The 19,238-nt window shown below is 41.2% G+C and overlaps 1 pseudogene; it reads left to right on the top strand.

Annotated features, from left to right (window-relative positions):
- The first annotated feature begins 681 nt into the window (after positions 1-681).
- Positions 682-19,238, top strand: part of LOC114053362 — a 65,631-nt pseudogene continuing 47,074 nt past the window's right edge.

The raw sequence follows: 19,238 nt of genomic DNA, 5'->3' as shown, positions 1-19,238 counted from the left end.
CTCCTAATTGTTTTCCCCATTTCAAGCCTTTCTCTTTCCCAATTCATCAATCAATCAAAAAGTATTTATTAAGCATCTACTATATGCTAGGCACACACATCCTTCATGCAGCTGCCAAAGTGATATTCCTAAAGTCCCTGTGACTCGTATTTAATAACCTGCCATGGTAGAGGCCTCTCACCTATAGAGATTTACACTAATGTGTCCCAGAAAACCAGCAAAACCAGCTGATGGCAACGCCCTCAGGTGGCTTGTAGCCTTCTAAAAACTTTCATACTAGCTCTTGGAACAATGAGGAAAACAACGTTTCACTCTGATGCATGGGAGATATTGATAACTTGAGCTTTGTTGGAGGGTTCAAAAGGGACCATCAGTTACTATGTGACATTGGAGACCCTGATCATGTAATGGACTTGTGTTTTTTTGGACCAGGAAAGAATTGTAGCTGCTTCATCATTAGGAAGTGTAGTAATTTTTCTTTTCCATCAAGTCAATCAGGTTTAATCAAACAGAAATGTCATCATTTTGGTGAAAAGGGAATAATTACAGAAAATCAAAGCCCACCAACACATTGGTCCAGGTGGTCTTTCCAATAGGTGTAGACCATATTATCTGGGTACTACAGGCAGATGTCCAGAAATTGTTTTCTGAAAAGATGGGAGAAATCTATCATCCACAGGGATGATAGAGAATATAGACCACAGTACACTTCATGTAGTGGTCTTCCTTCCAGTTGTTGAGATTTTTCACTGTATTTAATTGGACAGTTAAAAATATGGGATATCTGACAACATGGAAATGAATCCTCTCAGATACTGTCATCAACTGGTGACACTGTGTTGATAGACATCCCAACTAGCAACCTTGTAGCTCCATTCAGGATGGAATGTTGACTATTTGAGATGTCACAGACAAGGAAACATGCCAAAATCTCTACTTCAGGCTCATGGAACTAAACTGTGGGAAATTCACTTGCACTCTCCAACCCAGATCCTCTATTTACTTGTTCTGATGATGGATCCCTTGGGCAGTGGGGTGCCTCCACAGACCTTCCTGAAAAATTATCACTTTTTCACCAAGGTGGAAATAGTAGCATATTATTATCTCATCTTGCAAGTAACTTGTTTAGTATCAACCAATCCCTTATCTTGTAAGTTCTTGGCTCAGCACTGAGCTTATAAATGACTTCATTCCTCCCAGATAGGATACTGCATGTGACGGGCTTGTCCATTTTAGGATCTTGCCTTTTTTTTTTTTTTTTTGGTGGAACTGGTACAGAAGAAATTTATGGCACTTTTAGATAACTTTTTTTTTTAAAGATAACTTTCTCATGAAAGTATAATCAATGTCAAGTTTGATTTGCCTCTATTCTTAACAGCATTGACCTTTCGAATCAAATTGACTTGTGAGCAAACTTGTTGTTGAGAACTTTCACTTTCACTATGGAACCTTCAGCAAATAAATGAACAAACCTTTCTTATTAATCTAGCATTAATGATTCTGATGCATGGCTCTAAAACAAATACTTGCATATACTTATTACTTAGTTATAAGATTTGATGTCTGACTTGACCCTTCTAAAGAGTATCAAAGACAACCTTTGGCTATTATTTTGTGCTTTCAATTTTTTTTATTATTTTTCCTCTACTCATTAAATCTAAATTTTATTTTTTTGTCTGAACTTAATGAAGACCAAATATAATTATCATTTCCTTATACAAAACAGAACCAAAAAGGAGAATTGTACACAAGACAAAATCTCTATTATATATATATATTTTGCTTTTCCTTTTAAGTATTACTATGTGCTTTTAAAAATTTAAACTTCCAATATTTAGCTGGAATAATTTAAATTCCATTACATTTTGCTAATGCTTAAGAAGCAATTATGAAAATGGGTAAGTTAGCTGATTCCCTAAGAATTGGAATGTGAAGGTTTTTCAACATTGAAAAAGTAATAATGATATTAACAGAGGGTAAAAAAGATTACTCCGCCTCCAGTAGTATTGTCTTTTATCTTATGGACTCAAAGGACCTTCTTGTCCCCTCTCCCCATTGTGAGTTTGAAATGAACATTCAACACACATTTATTAAAAGCTTACTAAAGGAAAGGATAGGTCCTGGAACTAAGAAAATGCCACCAGTAACACAGAGATACTTCTCTATAATGTTGGGGCATGGCCTGTCATTTTCTAGTTCCTTCAGAAGCCACTAGCCAATGGATCTCTTGATTTCTTTTCATTCATCTTTAATTATTCATTTCCATCTATCCAAATTCTGTTCTCCCATATTTAATGTGTATGTTTGCTTTCTGATTAGAAAAAAATGTTAAATGGAGCAAAAGGGAGGGAGAGCGAGGGGAGGAAAAGAGAGAAGAATTTATCAAGTGTCTGCTACAGTGCCAGGCACTGTACTAAATGCTTTACAAATATTATCTTCAGAGTTTTAGGACGTGAAATGGCAACACTTTGAAAGGCGAGAAAAAATGTTCTAATTCCTTTAATGATGCTTTTGAACTGAACTTGCCAATCACCAATAAATATTAAGGGCCTATTAAGTGCCAGACCCTACTGTACTGGGCATTGGTGATAAAAATACAAGAATGAACAAAAACCTCTGCTCCCAAGAAATTTACATTCTAACAGGAAAGGCAATGTTTATCATGAACCAAAATTTCTTTTGGGTTGAAAATTTAAAATTTTCTGTGTTATAAAAACATTTAAAAATACGACCCTTCAAAATTTGATTGTGAAAGCCTTGATATGACTTTGTGTCAGTACATAAAAAGCATTTAAGACATTAGGTAAGCTAAATGATTCTACAATTGAATAACTAGTACATATGAAGGTAATTTGGTAGGGGGATGATCACAGTTGTGTTGTTTCTACCATCAGAATGTTAATGGTGACTTAATATGCAGCATTATAGGACTTGTTTGTGATATTCCTATCAAATTTATTAGGTCAAAACAGAAATCTCATTAAACTAATGAAATTTAAGTGATATCAATGTTGATATAACAAAATTTTGTATTTATTTACCTTGCAATTTTATGAAAAGAAATGTTTTGATTTGGCTTTCCTAGTCAAATAAATAGTCCTAGTTTTGTGTTTTATATATGTGTGTGTGTGTGTGTGTGTGTGTGTGTGTATGTAGTGCTTAGCACAATGCCTGGCACATAATAAGCTCTATATAAATATTAGTACTCTGTTGTACTCTCTCTCCTCTCTCTCTCTGTCTCTCTCTCTCTGTCTCTCTCTCTCCACACACATATACACACATATTTGTATACATACATAATACATATATACACATATCTTTCCCCTGATAGAATTCAAGTCCCTTGACAGGAGGGGCTGGGTTTTTTTTTTGTCTTTATATCCTCAGTGGCTAACACATAGTAGGTACTTTATAAATGGTTGTTGATTGATGAGGCATGAGGACTTCAATGGAGAAGTGCTTTGCAGCAAATGTGGTCCAAAACACCTAGGAAGGTGAATGATGTTTTCAAGAGAGGGAGAAAAGTAAAAGGCTATTATCTTCCCCTGGGGCTTAAACTGGATGGTGGGGAACTGAGTTCCAAAAGGAAACCCTGGTGGCAGTGAGATACTAATTGAGGAGAGAAGCAGAACAAACCCTGAGACACCTGCTGGCACAAAATATAAGTGGTGTTCACATCTGGAAAGAGCTGGGGGGTGGGGTTGGAGTGGGGAGCTATGGAGGGGGTGATGCTTGTAGTGACTCTCTTCTCCAAAGGCCCTTATGTTGTCTGAAATCCTAGGTGGTTTCTGCTTCTTAACAGAAATCTTCCCCCTTCATAGTCCGTAGCCAAGGTATTTACAACAGCCACTCCAGAGAGCATATCATCTCATTACAGATGCAATCAATACAATCAAGCTCGGCAGCCAGCCATGCAGCCCCAAGAAGCGTTGGTGTCCAAGGGCCAGATTCACATGGCAGGGAATGAAATATCACCAGGGCCATAAAGACTAATGAACTTCTCCCATTCAGCCCTTGACCCTGGGAGGGGGTGGTGGTGGTTTGGTTGTTTGTTTGTTTTTTTGTTTTTTTGTTTTTTTGTTTTTTTTTTTTTTAATAGAAATGACAAAAGGTCTAAATGAGAATCGGCTGACAATTACAGAGAATGGATTAAATTAGCCTGGCGAGCTCTGGGAGGCCAGAAAGGCAAGGAAATGCATTTAAAACAGAGATGGAGAAAGAAACCAACCAAAACAAGAACAAACAAACTGGGAATGAGCAGAATTATTGGCATAAGCTTGGAATTCCTTTGGCTACTCAGACCCAGGGTCATAACTAGGCAGGTTGGGTGGGGGTAGGGGGGAGAGGAGTGGAAGAGGCTAGAAAGGGTATAGAATCATCTCTGGCTCAGCTTAATACCCTCACCTCGTAGCAGCATACGTTTAAAGCTAGAGAAGGAAGGGATTTCAGCAGCCATTAGACCGTGCCCTTATTTTACAGTTGAGGAAACTGAGGCTCAGCGAGATTACATGACTTGCTCAAGGTCACACAGCTGGTCATTAGCAGAGCTAGGTTTGAACCCAGATCCTCTGACTCCAAATTAAACATTTATCCCTCTGCACCAAGCTATGAAACAGGAATCCAGAGAGAGGAGTGGGGTCACTGTAGGCTAGTCATCAGGAAGAATGTTTAGGTTCATGGAGCAATGAGACTTGAGTTGGGCTGTGAAAGATGGGTCCAGTTTGGAGAGGTAATATGTCACTGCATTCAGATGCTCTCTAGTGTTCCCTCAGAACTAAAGCATTGTGTTTTGCTTTTCTTTTTATATTTCATTGTATGTAGTAGGGCAGCCAGGTGGCACAGTGTACAGAGTGTTGGGCCTGGAGTTAGGAAGATTCATCTTCCTGAGTTCAAATCTGGCCTCAGACATTTACTAACTGTGCGACCCTGGGCGAGTCACTCAACCCCGTTTGCCTCAGTTTTCTTATCTGTCAGATGAGCTGAAGAAGGAAATGGCAAACCACTCCAGTATCTTTGCCAAGAAAACCCTAAGTGGGGTCATGAAGAATTGGACATGCCTGAAACAACTCAATGACAGCAACAGCAAGGAGGGCTACATCAAGGTAGCTATCTGACTAGGTCTGTTCATTGTTATTTTTCGAATAGGAGTCATTTGATCATATCTTACTTCTGTAAAACACCCACAGACATACACATGCAGACACACATTCACACACACACACACACACACACACACACACACACACACACACACACGGAGCTGGGGCAGGGAAGGGGCTCTCTCAGAGTTAGTACTGATTCCTGTCCATCGGCCTGGAAGGAAGATAGAGTTTCTGCCCTTCAAAAAAGACCAGATTCTTTGCCCACCTTTCCAGCCTCCCCTCACATGGCGGATGCTAATATAGAGAACTGTTTCCTCTGTGTGTAACCTAGGGTGTTAAGCGCAGTGGGAGTCTGGGAGTTTTTCTAGCAGCTGGTAAGAAGCTGAGTTTCCTCCACTGGACTCTTGGGTCCCCCCTCAGCAGCATCTGCCCCCCGAGACAGGTCCCTGTGCTAAGAACTGTCTAGATGATATACAGAACAGAGAAGCTTCATCTAAAGCCAACAGCACACAGGAAGTTTTATTAACTACACCGGCCGTGCCTACTTTTGATTAAAATTTCAGCCTAAAACAGACAGTTCCACTAACTGGAGATTTTCATTAAAATGATGTGCTGTATCTGGACGCTGCTGAGCCCAAGGTCGGCTGTCTCTCTCTGGTACAGTTTTTATTGCATTGTAACATACTTGATCATAATATTTGGGTTTACTTAAAGTTATAGTTACTTTAAGATGCTACATATTATACAACAGGAAACAATTCATTCAACAAGTTTATTGGGTGTCTAATGTGTGCAGAGCATAGTGCTAAGTGGTGGGAAAGACACAATGTTTAAATAGGGCAGTGTTGGGGCAGCTAGGTGGCGCAGTGGATAGAGCACTGGCCCTGAAGTCAGGAGGACCTGAGTTCAAATGTGGCCTCAGACCAAACACTTGACACTTACTAGCTGTGTGACCCTGGGCAAGTCACTTAACCCCAATTGCCTAAAAGTAAAAATAAATAAATAAATAAGGCAGTGTCCCTGCTCTCAGGGAATTTGTATTTGTGAGGTGGAGGGGAAATAGATCTGTGGATTAATTGGTACCAGGAACTCCTGGAGAGCAAACTCAACACCTAGGCAGATAAGCACCTGTCTGGTTACTTATAGTGTTAGAGAGTTGCCTGGGACATGGATTAGTTAAGTAACTTGCCTAGGGTCTCAAGCTGACATGAGTCAGAGGGAATACCTGAGCCTCAAGGCTCTTCCTGACTCTGAGGCCAACTTTCTAGCCACTACATCATGCTGGCTTTTAAAATAATTTATATAATATATTATATAATTTGATACATATCAAATATACATATGTAATTTGAGTTAATATTATATATATACATATATATACATATATAATTTGAGTAACAAATATACATTTGAGAGATACAAAATTAAGTGCTATGTGAGGCCTGAGGCAAGCCCTGGCTGATGAGGGGGAAAACAAAGAAGCTTCCTTGACAAGACAGCTTTTGAATTTAGCTCTGAAACCTGGGTAGATGATACCAGAGAACTGATAACATAGCTCATTAGATCTCCAGCCAGAAAGGTGATGGACTTAAGGTGCAGAATGAGATTTCTATTTCTGGATGTGGCCAACATGAGAATTTGTTTTTGCTAGACTATGCATATTTATTTGGAGAGTTTTGTTTTTTAATGGTTCACTGAGGAGTGGAGGGAAAAGGAAGGGACAGATAATAATTTAACATAAAAATAAATGATTTAAATGCATAAATTTTTAAAAAATCTCAAGTAGGAATAAAACTGATAGAGTGAGGATAGAGATGCCATTCTAGACATGCAGAGCAGAATCAACAAAGGTACAGAGCTGGGAGAGCACAAGGGAATAACAGGGAACAGAAAACCATTCATTTTGTCTGCAATGGGGAATATCTGGAGAGAGAATTTGAGATAAGCCTAGAAAGATACCTTAGAGTCCGAATGTAGAGGACCTTAAATGTCTTACAAAGGAGTCTGTATATGACTAAAGATGTTTCACTTCTACGCAACAAGAGAAAGTATTTGGCCCTGTTGCTGGAGCTAATTTGGACACATTACTGGCCTGAGAGTCAGGAGAACCAGGATCTGACTCAGACACTGTCACAGACTCCCTGTGTGACCTTCAGTAAGTCATTTAGTTTCTTCCTCTATAAACGAAAGGGTGGCACTAGATCATTGGTTCTCAAACTTTTTGGTCACGGGATCCTTTTTCACTCCCCCCCCCCAAAGAGTTTGTGTTTATGTGGGTTATATCTATCAATATTTACTGTATTAGAAATTAAAATATCATAGTATTATTATGAAAATAGTTATGATCTTACAACCCCCCTGAAAGGGTCTTGGAGCTCCCTGAGGAGTCCTTGGACCACACTTTGTGACTGCTGGCCTAAATGATCTAGTACCGATGTTAGGGAGTCTAGGCATGATTTGTGACTGACTGTGTGATAAATAGCCCTCCTCCCCAAATGTGTGTGAATTATATTCCTACTTCTATCTTCTCTGGACACAAGACATCTAATGGAGTTATTTATAAATGTGGAACATTTTATTACGAAGTTGACTATGTATGGTCTGTTCTGGATCTAAATCCTGTCATTGAATAAACAGAGCAACAGCTTTCTCGGTGCCAGAAGTGGCTGGAGATCAAAGAATATGAAGTTGTTCCCAGTGGGGAGAGGTATGACAAAGGAAAGAACTTGCTTAGAAAAGAGGTCAAAACCAAGTTTGCTAGGTGGGGCAGTGGCTAGCATGCCATCCCTCATCTTCCCGAGTTCAAATCTGACCTCAGATATTTACCAGCTGTGTGACCCTGTTTGCCTCAGTTTCCTCATCTGTAAAATTATCTAGAGAAGGAAATGGCAAATACTCCAGTATCTTTGTCAAGAAAACCCCAAATGACATCACAAAGAGTCAGTCATGACTGAACAACAAAAACTTGACCCCAAAGAAGAGAAGAGGTGGAAGACCACAGGTGTGCAACATTGCATATACCCTTGGTGGATGTGTGAGTTAGTTGAACTCTATTTTTTCCTCTTTTTTTATTCCTTGTCATAAAAAAATGACTCATTGGGTTGGGCAGAGGAAAGGAATATTTTCAAAATAATGGTGACCTAAAAACAAAATATATCAATACTTTTTTTAAGGATTAAGAATCAATGAGTTTCAGAGTCAGTAGACCCGAGAGGTCATTTATTAAAAAATATAACTCCCTTAAGCCCAGCATGCCTAACGTGTGGTCATCCTATCTCTTATTAAAAATCTTCTTCAATAGAAGAATAGATGTTTCCTACTGCAACCTATTCCCTCTGGGATGCTGCTATTTGTTATGAAGCTTTTTCCTTATCTTAAGGTGAAATGTCCCCTTATAACTTCTGTAGATTGTTCCTAGCTCTACCCCTTGGATTCAATTAGAATAAATCTGCTCCGTTCTCCTAATGTCTCTTCAAATATTTGAAAACAGCTTTCATGTTTCTCTCCATCTTCACTTTTCCAAATTGAATAGCCTTAATTACTTCAATTAATTCTCAGATGGCATGGCCTCTGACCTTTTATTTACTTTCCTCTTTGACCTTGGAAAAGTCACTTAATCCCTCTGAACCTCAGTTTCCCCATTTTCAAAATGAGGGGTTTTGATAAGATCTCTTCTGAGGTCCCCTTCCTCTCTAAATCTGTGATTGTACAATCCTTAAACCCGTCACTGTTCCTGTACCTTCCTGGATATAGTCTAACTTGTCTTCCTCCCCTCCCTCCTCCAAATACCATGCCCAGAACTGAACAAAGGTTCATAGATTTAGAGCTGGAAGGAAGTTTATCTGTCATCTAGTCCTTCATTTTGCAGACAAAATAATCAGAAGCCAAAGAGATATGAAATTACCTGTTCAGAGTTCCACAGCCAGTAAGAATATGAAGTGATACTTGAACATACTTGAACCCAGGTCTCCCCAAGTTCAGGTTCAATACTCTATCCATTACAACACAGTTATCTGGGATTCCATTTGACCTGCATTGACTGATGACCTCCTCTATTCCTCACACTTCTCTTCTGTCAATAAAACCTAAGAGTTCAATTGCTTTGGAGGAGGGGGGAGTGTCAAATTGCTTTGTCATTTAAGGAGACTTTTCAGAGTGAGGCAGCTTACAGAAATTGACTTAGGTAGAGAAGGCCTGAGGAATAAAATTCATTCAAGGATTTTGGGGTATGGAATCCAGAAGAGCGAGTGCAGTCTGACAGACACATCAGATGGTAATACAGAAGCCTTTCAATCTGGACCTTGTTGTTATACCTGAAGCCCAGCCAATCAGAACCTGCCTCCCACCAGTCTGGGTCTAGAAGAGATTGCCACCTGTCCTAGGCAGTGGTAAGCAGTGCCCACTAGGACTCTATAATTAAGCTGTATACCTTTAATTTGACATTCTACATATAGTTTGTGCCTGGAAATTTTTTTTCTTTCGTGCATTATTCTTACATGTAGACCTACTGGGCCTGGCATGGGGGCCAGTATGGGGCATTTTCCAGCTCCCAGTAAGGGTACCCAGCTCAGCTCATGCAGAAGAGGTTCAGTCCTGGGTATGGAGCCTCAAGGGTCTGCTTCTTTCATTGTATTGTCTGGCTTTTTAAGTCCCTACCATAGAACCCAGGAGAAATCATTTGAGGCTTAGGATTGGTTCCTGTCTAAGGTCTTCCCAAAAGGGCTTTGAGAGACACTCAATGTACACAGTAAAACAAGTATGGGGCAGCTATTAATTGCCTTCACAAAAAAGAAATACTTAAAATACAAAAGACTCATTATATGCATGTAATAATAAAGATTTTAAATATGAAGGGTAATCCATAACTACTTTTACACTCTCCCTGGAGGTTGAGACTTAAAACGTTAAAACATGGAACCCTTAGAGACTGTTAAATAGGCATTCCATCTTCACTATGGCTCTGCAGCATCTGAATAACTCCCATAAGGTCTATGTCTTCTGGCAAGTTAGGCAGAGGCTTGGGCTCCTGTTGTTAGACATCTCCTAGAAATATTATGGAATCTAAAGGGAGAATCTTCCACAGTACATCCAGAGTAACTGAGGAATTCAGGAGCTCTTGACTTCTTGAACTCTTGAAGCTGCTTCCAAGGGTGGAACAGTCCCCTCAGGATCACTAGTCAATCACCTGTGCTCAGGAGAAGAAATATAAACAGATGAGGCAGCCAGGGCATGAGGCCCAGGCTTAGGCTCATCTAGGCAGCACATGTATGAACAGCTGCCAGGGCTGCTAGAGAAGGAGGAGAATAGCCTCTCTCCCAAACTATGTGGAGCATGATGTCAGAAACAGAGAGAGAGAGAAATAATTGGGGGGGGAGAGAAGGGGGGAGAGAGAGAGAGAGAGAGATCCATACCCCACATTCCAGAGAGAGGAAAAAGAGCAGAAGTTGTTTTTCCTTTGCTTACCTTAGGGACAGCTCCTTATGGCCAAAATGGCCAGTCCTCTTTTGAGGTATCTCCCTCTCTTCTTGCCATCACAGGGACCAAGGTATGGCTATAACATCCCAAAGCATCAGAGCCTTCGGGTCTGAGTGCATGCATGTCTCCAGAAGGGACCAGGGGTCTCAGCACATGCTCCATGGCATGGGCCCCCAGGTCTATCAACAGGCATGCTCCATAGAACGTACTCCAATCCAACCTCCACTACACTTATATTTTAAATGTCCAACCAAGACAGTTATGACTTAGATGGTTTATTATGGAGAAAGAGAAGGGATCAGAAGTGTGAGTCAGAGCTATAACTCCAAAGAAAATTCTTCCTAGAATGTAGTGACAGCATTACATTGTGGATCGAGTACTGGCCTTGGAGTCAGGGAGACCTAGGTTCAAGTGTGACTTCAGATGAATTCTAACTCTGTGACCTTGGACACATTGCCCCAGGCAAATCTCTGAGACTGTAAATTGCAGAGCAGGTGTTTATCTCCATTGGTAGATGGAGCTTTTCATTGGGCATTCCCTAAAAAAATGAAGTCATAGAAAATAAAAAGTAGAGGCAGAAACAATAAGGTGCAAACATGGAGAGCCTTCTATTTGGAGGGTTCCCTGGGCAATTTCATTACAAGGCTATGAAAAATTTCCTAACAGAGAAACTTCCAAGGGAGGAAATTGGAACTTTTAGATGGAGAAATTGAATTGGAATTGAGTTTGAGATTTACTCATTGGCCTCCAGGGATTACTGGTTTAAGAGCTCAAAGGGATCTTAGGAATCATCAAGTCTAAAAAACCAAATGAGCAAATTGAGGGCCAGGGAAATTCAGTGATTTGCTCATGATCATACCAAGCACCACTAGGATTTGAACACAGATCCTCTGACTCCTTCTCCATTGCTTTTTTTCTGATATATAGTTACCTCCTCACTAACCCCCCACCTCCATCTCCACACCTCTGTCAGTTCCTATGCTATCAGGGAAACAGAGGAACAGGGGGACCCCAGTGTTTAGAGGTTTCTCTTCCTTACCCATTCCTTCTCAGTGTTGCAAACAGCCTCTTCCCTAGCCACATGGTACCTGAACTCTACTTCTTGATGCTAATTTAAAAAAAAAAAGGAGAGCAAGCTGAGGGCATGGAGAGGGGCCAGGTGGTAGGTGTAAAGGAGGAATTTTTAATGAACTACAAGTTCACTGTGAGTCAGCAGTGGGATGTGGTAGCCAAAAAAAAAGATAATGAGGTTTTGGGCTGCATTCAGAGATGTATAGATAGCTTCAGAAATAGGGAGGTGATGGTCTCCTTGCTGGTCAGACCACACCTGGAGTATTGTATTCCATTCTGGGGACCACTGTTTAAGAACATTGATAATGTGGAGAGCATCTAGAGTGGGGCAGCCAGGATGGTAAGAGCCCTTGGGTCCATGACACATGCACATCAGTTGAAGGAAATGGAAATGTTTAGCTTGGAGAAGATCCAGCAGGGGTCATGCTTATTCTCTTCAGGTATTTAAAAAGTGGATATGTGGAAGAAGGATTTAATTGATTTGTTCCATTTGGCCTCAGAGGACAAAAGCAGAAACAATGGGTGGAAATTTTGAGGTGACCAATTTAGGATTGATATTAGGAAAAAATTTCCTAAGAGTCAGAGCTGTCCAAAAGTACAATTTGTTAGGAAGTGCTGGTTTCCCCCGCCTGGTAGGTCTTCATGAAAGATTGAAATGGCCACTTATCAGGTGTGTGGTAGAGGGTAATTATCTCGCATACAAGCTGCACTAGGTGGGTGCTACAAGGTCCCTTCGAACTTTGGAATGCCATGATTCTGTGAAGACAAAGGATCAAGGAGTTGGGAGCAATCAATGTTCTGACCTCCAGCCGACACCTTAAGGGAAAGGGAGGCCAAAGCCCTTGGGTGGCCAGTGACTGAAAGTGGGAGGTTGGTGAGAAGGGAATTTGGGTGGAGGTGGGGCAATTAGCTAGGTAAATTGTTGGAAGGAAAGGTGAAATTTGTCTTTTGCTTTCTATCCTTACCCCCTCTGCTCCTACACATACACCAGGGACTTCCTCATTCAGGACCTTCCTTCCCCAACTCGGTTCCTTTACTCTGACCTGCCCAGGACCATCCACTTTACACACACCCTCTCCCTTTCTCACACAGAGTCAGGGCCTATGCAGCATTAGTGAGGGGCTGTAGAACACTGAGGAGAAATGAATCAGGGTTGGAACCTGCTTTTCACCACACTTCATTTCTCCCTAGCCCACCAAAACTTACCTCTCCCTCATATTCCATTCCCTTAGGGCTCTTGGTGCCCACCAAAGTAACAGAGACCCAGTCTGAAAAATTCACCTATGTTCATGGGCTGAAAGGGTGAATCATTAGCTAACAGAGAATTCTCACCCCAATAGTGTTGTCTTGGGAGTTTTTTGTTTGTTTGTTTTTTGTTTTTGTTTTTTTGGTGAGGCAATCAGGGTTAAGTGACTTGCCCAGGGTCACACAGCTAGTTTAGTGTCAAGTATCTGAGGCCATATTTGAACTCAGGTCCTCCTGACTCCAGGGCTGGTGCTCTATCCACTGCACCACCTAGCTGCCCCCCAATAGTGTTCTCTTATCCTTCTCAGCTAACAAGAGTGTTTTCCCAAGAAGTCTTCAGGAAACAGTATAGCAATCACTGTAAACTTTTTGTTGACTTGTTGAGGAGTCATGCTTTTTGGCAAGGTGTGGATTAGATGATTAGATGGATTAGATGTGGATTAGATGACCTCTAGAGAGGAGAAGATCCATTTGGGGACATGATATCTTCAGGTATTGAAGGTTTCTTCATACTCTTGCATTCTGACTCTCAGGGCTGACCATGATGGTGGATATTTCAGGTCTGGTAGAAGGAGAAGGCAAGGAAAGACATTGAGATAAGTGGGGCCCTCCACTATCAACGAAATCACAGTCTAAGTTGGTTTTCCCAGCTTCTCGATGGTTAGGTAGTCGCTCACCTGAAGTCTTGAGGTTGGGGGGGCTAGAGGACAATGCTAGGAAAGTATATGACATGGGGACTGAGGGGGAAAGTCTTAGTGGCAGAAAACTTTCTTAGGATGAAACAAGTTAGCAGCCCTGCTCCCTCCTCCAGCCTATGAATTATTGAAATGTCAGTTTCATCTTTCCCAATTCCCTGTGGCCCACTGTTATTTCAGAAGCCTGGGAGGTAGAGACCAGAGGTCATAGTGGGAACCTTCAACCCTATGATCCTCCGTATCAGGGTCTATGATTGACTGGTCATTCATTCATTTAGCCAACAACCATTAACTAAGCACTTACTATGGACAGGGAACCATACTAGGCCCTGGGGATATAAAGATAAAAACAACATTATTTCTACCCTTGAGGTACCCTTGCAACCTACCAGGAGAAATACAATACATACAGAAATGTTCAGGAAGTATATAATAGATATGTAAGGATTATAATATAACATATATAATGTAATTATAATAAAACATAACATGGTCAAATCATAAGAAAAATACTACAGGAGGAGCCTAGGAGCTCTCAGGAAGGAAAGTCCATTCAGCTCGACATACCTTCATTGAATCCCTGCTATGAACAAGGCACTGAGCCATGTTCTACAGATCTAAAGACAAAAATGAAGAGTTCCTGCCCTCGAGGGACTTACATTTTCCGTCTGGAGCTTGGAGCTTGAAGAAAGGATAAGTTTTCAATGGATAGAGATGGGGAATTAGATGCCAAGAGGGCATTTGAAGACTCAGTAATGTATGTGGCAAAGGCACAGCAGTAGATGGGAAATAAAAGAGCTGAGAGGAGTCCAGTTTGGTGGAAGAGAGCCACAGAAGAGGACAAGGAGAGCTAAGGCTGGACATGGAGAGGCCCTACATTGTGGAAGGCCTTCGATCTTGGGCTAAGGAGTTTGGCTTTTATTCATTGGAGAGTTGTTGAATTTTTTTGTTTGTTTGTTTTGTTTTGTTTTTTAAATAGTGAAAGGGCTGGAGATTGATCTATTGAGACTCCTGATTTGGGAAGCTACCTGGTCCTTATTGCCATAGGATTGGCTTTGCTGATGGGCTCTTACCTTGGCTGGGTAGGACTGAGGAGTCATATAGCACTAGATATGGAAACAAGAGGACCTGGGTTCAAATTCTACCTTAAATAAGACCTTGAGCAAGATATTTAACCTCCCTGTGTCTCAGTTTCCTCATCTACAAAATAAAGGGGTTGACCTCATTGGCCTCTAAGATAACTTCCAGCTCTAAATCTATGATCCTATAAATAGAAGGAGTGGAGTTACTTTCTACTTAGTCACTGACGCATAGAGAGGAGAATCTTGGGCTATAGGTTTTAAATTGTGAGATAAAAGAATGAATCAATTATTCCAAAATGGTCCATCCAAGAAAGTCTAAAAGCAGCTCTGGGAGAGAAAAAAGGGATGAGAAGGGAAAAGAGGGAAGGGGGGGGGAGAGAGGGGAGTGGGTAAAAGAGAAAAAGAAAAGGAAGAGAGGAGGAAGGAAGAGAAGAAGAGAGATGGGAGAGGGTAAGAGAGGGAAGAGGAGAAAGAGGAAGGGAGGGGGAGAAAGAGAAAGAAAGAGGGAGAAAGAGAAAGAATAAGAAAGGGAGATGATAGGAGAGGGAGAGCAGAGAAAGGGAGGGGGAGAGAAAGAAGGAGAAAAAAAAGAGAGATAGAGGAGAGAGAGGGAGAGAGAGAGGCACCATAGCCTGAAGGGAGCTGGCAAGAAATATGTTTCCCCAGCACTTTTCAGAGCCGTAAATGTCATCGCTCATTGTAGGGAAATTGCTCTCAGGGGAAATACTGATGAACAAATCTACTCTCTTCAGGTGATGACATTTGATAAACACATTGGACACTTCTTTCTCAGTTCCTCATCTGGATGGCTGAATAGATTGCACGAGGCGAGAGGCAGTGTGGTACTCACGGAAAGAGCATTGAACTAGCTCATAAGACTTAATTATCTCTGTGACCTTGTGTACAGCTCTCCCAGGCTCTATTTCCTCATCAGACAAATGGGGATAATAACACATGCTCTTCCAAAGACTATGCAGGCCTCCTGACTCACTGTGCAGGCCCTGTAGATGTGTCTGTGCATATGGGTGCTTGGGGGTGGGGCAGGGATGTGCTGGAGCCAGCTTGAACTGGTTCCTGAAAGCAGGTTGTTAAATTTTCAGTGTGAGCATTTACGCCTCAGAAATCAGCAAAAGCTACAGATCTGGGCTTGATTTGTTGTTTTATTGATTCCTAGACTTAAGAAAGTGATAGAGAAAATGTTAATAATGTGGATTCAACTGAAAAGTTACAGTGGAAATTTTTTTTTTGAGAGAGAGACATTTGGAGATCTAGGTGTTGAAGTGGATAGAATTCTGGGCCTGGAGTCAGGGAGATCTGAGTTCAAATCCAATCTCAGACACATACTAGCTATATAACCCTGGGCAGGTCATTTAACCTTTGTTTGCCTTAATCTACCAGAGAAGGAAAAGGCAAACCACTTTACCTCAGTTTCCTCAACTGTAAATTGAGGATAATAATAACACCTACCTCCAGGGGTTGTTGTAAGGATCAAATGATATAATAACTGTAAAGTGCTTAGCACAGTGCCTGGCACTGGAGAAGCCATGTGGTAATAGATGACATTTGTATAGTACTTACTATGTGCCAGGCACTGTGCTAAGTACTTTGCAATTATTTTCTCATTTGATCCTTACAACAATCCTGGGAGACAGAGAACTCCCTGCTTCCACAGTGCTGCCATCCCTATACCTGTATCCACTCGACCTTCCCCTGTAGGCTCAGTCCAGGCTTGGCCTCAGGGACTGGACTTTGGTGAACCTCAGTTTCCTTACCTGTACAATGAGGACAATAATACCTTCCCCGCTTCCCCATTTTACAGATGAGGAAACTGAAGCAAATAGTGACTTACCCACAGTTACACAGCAAGTAAATGCCTTAAGACCAGAACTACTTCTTCCTAAATATAAATGCTAGTTATTATCACTATTATTTACCAGGACACCTCTGAAGTGGAAGGTGTTTGAAGCATTGCTAGGTTGGCAGAACCTTAAGTAATCCATGCCTGCCATGGTCATTTGAGTTCTGCTAAACCTTTCCTTAGGTTTCTTCCTTCTCGAGTTAGAAGAGAGACCTTAGAGATTTAGTCCCCTCTCTTGATTTTACAGAAGAGGAAATTAAGGCCTAGAGAGATTGTTTCTATATGGAATCCTTGGTCTAGAGCTGGAAGGAACCTCAAATCTAGCCTTCATTTTACAGATGAGGAAACTGAGACCCAGGTCACCAAGGCAGTATGTGTCAGAGAACAATCTGCTGCCTCCTCATTCCTTAGCTGTTTCCAGCTTGGCTACCAAGCTGAGTGGTGGTTTTAGATTTCCTGACATTGGATCACCCTTGACTAGCCAGTTAGGATTGATTTTCTGATTATACACTCTTGCTACCTGGGTGCTAAAGCCTCAGACTGTGACTGATTTATACCTGGAGAACTGTGGCTGCTGCCCACGTCAGTGTCAATGTCTGACTCATTCCATACCACAGATAATCTTCCTGTGAAGGCTCCCTGGGGAAGGTGCTAATGATTGAACATGACCTCTTATGTCTCCCTGTACCTGGGTTGTTGGTGTGTTTTATTCTTGAAGTACTAAAGAGTTCAAAGGGAAAACAGAAATCCATCAGCCTAGAGGAAGGAGAAAGAAAGAAAGAATAAAAGAAAGAAGGAAAGAGAAGGAAGGAAAGAAAGGAAGGAAGGAAGGAAGGAAGGAAGGAAGGAAGGAAGGAAGGAAGGAAGACAGGAAGGAAGGAAGGAAGACAGGAAGGAAGACAGGAAGGAAAGAGGGAAAGAAGGAGGGAAGGAAGGAAGAAAAAGAAAGGAAGAAAGAAAGAAGAGAGAAAAGAAAACCCATCCTTTCCATAACACATGACAGCCCATGTGTTAGAAGATCTTAGTATACTTTGAAGAATTTTTTTGCTTCTTTTTTATTCATAGCCCCTACACAGAAAAATCTAGGGAAATCACTTTCTGCCAGTATACTACCAACAACTTCACCCATAAACATTGTACTTTGCTATTTGTTCTTGTTTCAGTTGTGTCCAAGTGTTCATGGATTTTCTTGGCAAAGACACTGGAGTGGTTTGCCATTTTCTTTTCCACTCATTTTACAGATGAGGAAACTGAGGCAAACAGGGTTAAGTGATTTGCTCAGGGTCACACAGCTAGTGTCTGAGGTCAGAGTTGAACTCATGAAGATAAGTCTTCCTGATTCTAAGCCCAGTGCTCTACCCACTGTGCCACCTAGCTGCCTGTGTACTTTGCTATACACACAGAGAATAGCTCCCTGTGTGTTTTTGTAAAAGTATGATGGAAGCTTAAAGACAAATGAATCTATACATGCATCTCTATTACATGCAAACACATTTATTTATTTAAATATTTGATTAGTTATTTGATTGTCTATTTATTAATTTATTTGTTCATTTATGTGTTTATTTATTTGTTTGGTCAATAATCTATTTATTAGGTAGCTAGGTGACTTGGTGGTTAGAGCATTGGATTTTAAGTCAGGAAGACCTGAGTTCAAATCCTGACTTAGACACATACTAGCTCTGTGATCCTGAGCAAGTCACTTAACTTTTCAGTCTTGGGTTTCCTCATCTATAAAATGGGGATAATAATAATAATAATAACACCTCACTCACAGAATTGTTGTGAAGTTCCAACTAGATAGTATGTGTTCTTTGTAAATCTTACAGAGCTATATAAATATGAGCTATGATTTTAATTACCTGGTAAGGATCTACCAATGCAGATTTGCATTGCTTTGCAATGTATATTCTTAGAGTGTTTCATGGAGCAGTAAGAGGTTAAGTGACTTACTTGAGTCACACAGTCAGTATGGAACAGAGCAGAATCTTAAACCCTGGTCTCCCTGACTCTGAGGGTAGTTCTCCAACCATTGCGTTATGCTGTTTCTTGGGCAGCTAGGTGTTGCAGTGGACAAGAGTGCTGGCCCTGGAGTCAGGAGGACCTGAGTTCAAATCCAGCCTCAGACGCTTACTAGCTGTGTGGCCCTGGGCAAGTCACTCAACCCTGTTTACTTCAGTTTCTTCATCTGTCAAATGAGCTGGAGAAGGAAACGGCAAACCACTCCAGTGTCTTTGCCAAGAAAACCACAAATGGGGTCATGAAGAGTCTGACATGACTGAACAATAACAACTTCTATTGAAAGAACAAGAAAAGCAAATAGAGAATTCTTGAGAAAATGAGCAGTGCCCCCAATGAGTAGCCTTCTGCCGAAGAGGTTATATAAGCCCCAGCCGCTTGTAGTAGGAATAATGAGTAAATGAAGGAATGAATGAAAAATACATTTATTAAATATTTCCTTTCTGCAAAGCACAGTGTTAAGAGCTGAGGACACAAGCAGAAAAACAAGACAGCTCCTGCTCTTGAAGATGGCACATATGGGCACAATTAATACTTGTTGATTGATTTAATATGCAAAGCAGCTTCCTATAGCTCCGAGCAGATGGTTTTCGGCTGTTTGCCTTCTGCCCTGTGATGGCTGAGTGACTTCAGTAGTACAGGATGTCCCAAAAGACCTAGTGCAGTTTTGCTCAAAACTGCTCTAAGACCC

The sequence above is a fragment of the Vombatus ursinus genome, unplaced genomic scaffold (genome assembly GCF_900497805.2).
Source record: "Vombatus ursinus unplaced genomic scaffold, bare-nosed wombat genome assembly UNPS02014811.1, whole genome shotgun sequence".
Classification (NCBI taxonomy): Eukaryota; Metazoa; Chordata; class Mammalia; order Diprotodontia; family Vombatidae; genus Vombatus; species Vombatus ursinus.
The sequence above is the reverse complement of the archived record's forward strand: the minus strand, read 5'-3'. Positions and strand labels throughout refer to the sequence as shown.